The sequence below is a fragment of the Octopus bimaculoides genome, chromosome 1 (genome assembly GCF_001194135.2).
Source record: "Octopus bimaculoides isolate UCB-OBI-ISO-001 chromosome 1, ASM119413v2, whole genome shotgun sequence".
In the NCBI taxonomy this organism is placed as follows: Eukaryota; Metazoa; Mollusca; class Cephalopoda; order Octopoda; family Octopodidae; genus Octopus; species Octopus bimaculoides.
In genome coordinates, this window is record NC_068981.1 from 110,302,313 (window position 1) to 110,306,479 (window position 4,167).

At 34.7% G+C, this 4,167-nt stretch overlaps 1 protein-coding gene across 1 annotated transcript in view; it reads left to right on the top strand.

Annotated features, from left to right (window-relative positions):
- Window positions 1–4,167, top strand: part of LOC128248329 (heparan sulfate 2-O-sulfotransferase 1-like) — a 196,647-nt gene that overhangs the window by 173,439 nt on the left and 19,041 nt on the right. The window lies entirely within an intron of this gene.

Sequence of the window (4,167 nt, forward strand, 5' to 3'; positions counted from 1 at the left end):
TATATATATATATATATATATAAATATACAGGGTGCATAAGATATTTGAGGACATATCTTTTTGGGGTCATTGCTGCATTTTTTGCTCACTCTATATAATCATTGTTTCAGAAAATAATAATGGTAGACCCTCAGCTTACTCAAGAAAGGAAGGTGCATGCTGTTATTGTGGTTATAAAGGCTGTGCATAGCAATTTAGCAATATCTCGAAAGTTGCCAAATCTTTTGTCTATAAAGTTTGTAAGCAGCTAGAGACTGAAGATGGAAACGTATCACCAGTATCAAAGCATAAAGAGCATTCTAAACACTCTGAAATCATTAGAACATCTGAATTTATCCAGCAAGTTCAACAGACCATTGATTGCAATCCCAGAAAGTCCATGAAGTCAATTACAAAAGATTTCCATGTGTCAGAAGGAACTTTCAAAAATGTTGCCCACAAAGACATCAGATATAAGTCTTGTATGATGAGGAAAGGTCAATTTGTCAGAAAAAGCAAAAGAAAATCACTGGATCAGATCTAAAAGGCTCTTATACAAACTGAAAAATGCAGCAGAAGATTTGATTTGGTTTTTCTCAAACGAGAAAAACTTCAACCAAGATCAAAAGTATTAACAGAAGAAATGACAGATGGTTATGTGCAGACCCTTCTGAGGTTTCAAGTGTTATGCATACAAAATTTCCTTTTATGGGTTGTCAGCAATGAATGACATGTGATGCCTCCTTCTTTCCACAAGGCCTTAAATTTAACTCTGCCGACTACATTGAGGTCCTGGAAATAGTTGTTAAGCCCTGGATAGACTGTGTATACAATGGAAGACCATATATGTTTCAGTAAGACCCTGTACTATCACACATGGCTCTAGTAACACAGGAATGGATGGCTGAAAATTTTCATGATCACATAACCCCTAACATTTGGCCTCCTAATTCCCTAGATCTCAATCCATTGGACTATTACATGTGGAGCACTGTTGAGAGAGAGGTCAATGAACACGCCTATAACACCAAAGGTTCTTTAAAAGCTGTCATAGTCAGAGTAATGTCCAAAATGAACCAGGACCACTTGATTCAAGCATGTAGATGATTTAGATCTCATACAGAAGCAGTTGTTGAAGGTGAAGGTGGCTTTATTGAATAACATTATAGAAAAGAAGTTATATTTTTATCCTCATAGTATTTTTTGATAAATAAAGTTATCTGTTTTTATATATCTGTTTTTTATTAACATAAATTTGTCCTCAAATATCTTACACACTCTGTATATACACACACACACACACACACACACACACACACGCACGCACGCGCATACAATGATTTGTCTGTTTAGTGTCTGTTTTAGATTGGGTTGGGACTTAGTCATGGAAGCATTTTGCAGCTAGATGTCCTCCTTGTTGCTAACTCTTGTGTATTTTGGGGTTTGTATTTAACTAGTTTTTAGTAGCTGATTTTTGAGAAGGGTTTGGGCGTTTTCTCTATGGGTACGTTATTTGAGGTTGTTAATCTAACATGAGGTGTGATGTTACCTAGTTCTTAATGATGCTAATTACATTGTATAATCTTTTAATATTGGATAAAGTTTAAATACCCTGTTTTTTGAGTAGATGAGATAATGGATTTAACAAATAGAATAAAGAGCAATATTGCTAAGCTGCCACTCTGCAGGAGGCCATTTTGATTTCGGAAATAAATGTGTGTGTGTGTGTGTTTATTCTGGTGTATTACGAACTTGGGATGTTTTTTCTCTTTCTTTATTACTATTAAGATTGTGTAGATATATCAAATGGAGATGGCTTAAATGTATATATATTTCTTGCTCTGGTGTAGGCCTCCATAAGATGCACCGTTTTTACTCTTTCTTTTTACCACTTTTTTTGCATTTCATTGGATAAACATCTGCATCATGCTGCCTTTTTATTAGAAAATGATGATGCATGCTTAACATAAGCAGTAACTCTAAAAGGTACAATGAAATGTAGCAATTGTGTAAGCTGCAATAAGATTCTACGTATGGCTGGGCAAAGTCCAGCATAACTTGAACTAGAATAGCAATATAAATAGTTTTTATTGCACCCATGCATTTTTGTTTCCTTTCCTGGAGAAAGAGAAAGTGATATTGTTGTGTTTATAAGGAATTAATGGGGGATACTTTTACTAACAATCCACTTGGAATACTGTTATTCAGACAAGAGGTTTTATATTTCTATGTAACAATGATTGACTTCAACACTGTAGGGCACTCAGCTCTTCATCTATTTTTAGTCAATTTGCCTCTCCACATCTCTATGTTTTTCTTAATTCTTACTGTCTCTGATAATTAGGTATATTGTGGGAGAAGTGTTACTTTTGCATTTGGCTATTGCAACTTAATCTCTTTCAATAATAAAATTTCCTGTTGCATTTCCCTACTTTTCTGATGACTTCTTATGACTCATAATACGTTGTTGGCTGTATTTTGTTATTTTTATTTAGGCTGCAGTATAAACCGATAAACAATAACAGCATTGGGTAACAAAAGTAAAGGGAATTGCCAATTACTAACTGAGTGAAATCGTATTCATGGCTGATGCCAGTGCCGTCTGACTGGCACCCATGCCAGTGGCATGTAACAAGCACCATTCGAGCGTTTGGCCTCATGGAAGCAGTGACCAAGACTTTTGGCGATATACCATGCTTGTGTAGACCTTTCAAGCCAAGTCAGAACTTAGTCAAGGCTGATGCCAGTGTCAGGTCATTGGCACCCGTGCTGGTGGCACGTAAAAGATATCCACTACACTCTTGAAGTGGTTGGCATGAAGAAGAGCATCCAGCCATAGAAACCGTTCCAAATCAGATCAGAACCTGATGCAGCCCCCACCCCCCAGCTTATCAGTTTTCAGTCAAACCGTCCAATCTATGCCAGCATGGAAAGCAGACATTAAGTGATGATGATGATGAGATGTCTAATTTATTGCACATGCTAATTGTACAAATATCTTTTGAGTAAGTAATATGCTTCTAAGATAATACCAGAAATATGTTTTTAATGCTATTCATTTTTAAATTACAACTTTTTGGTGAAGATAAAAATATTTTAACCATTACTAGAAATTAATAAATATTTAAAATTTTATCTATTTTTGCCAACCTTAATTTTTGTTTATACTCCTTTGTTCTTTAGTGTCCCATTTGCTTGGTATTTTTCCTTACATTCTTAGTGGTGCTTGTTGGTGTTAGTTACTGTGAAACTATAAAATAAAATTGTACTTTACAAAGTAAACTTGGTGTTATATACAAGATGTAGTTGTAATCTAAAGTAGCTCAATGCTTTTATTTGAAAAGACTTGAAATCTTACTGCATTATTAGGTTTATCAAAACTCTACCATAAATACTTCCCTTGTGAATTAACAAATCTTTTATGCAGCTTTTCAACTTGCTAGAAATAGCAGCCAAGTTTATTTTGAATTGCATCCTGCGATTTCAAGATTATGTAGTCATGTCTAGAATATCTTTAATCATAGATTTACTTGCTCAAGGCTGACCTGGGCTTAAACTATTACTACTATTGCTTCTTCTTCCACATAACAAACTGTCACATTATCTTTTTACCCTGTCAGACAGAAGCAAGGCATATGCTAGATTTATGGGCTGAACATGCAATTTAAGCTACTTTGATGCCATTGTTAATAATCCCTTATTTATTTCAACATTTCAATGTTCTCTTACTAAACTGATTCCACATTTATTACTGGATTCGTGTGGTACTGTATATAAATTGAGTCACTTGTACATTTTCTGCAAGGTTGGCTTAATCTGTATATACAGTTCATGTTACACTTTGGAAAAATATTTATTATCTGGATTTTAAAAAGCTAATTGCTTCTAATTTTTTAATATTTTCTGTTGAAAAATTCCATTCTTCATCATCATTTTAACATTCACTTTTCCATGCTTGCATGGGTCAATGGTATTTGTTGAGCAAATTTTCTATGGCTGGTTGCCCTTCCTCTTGCCATCCCTTATTTGTATCCAAGCAAGGTAGTATTTCCCCATGCCCAGACATGTTTACATGGAAGATTGGAAATTAACAACATTGCTTGTATGGCAATGATGCTCGTTGATGTAAAGACAATGGTACACACACGCACACACACACACACACACATTTATATATATATATATAT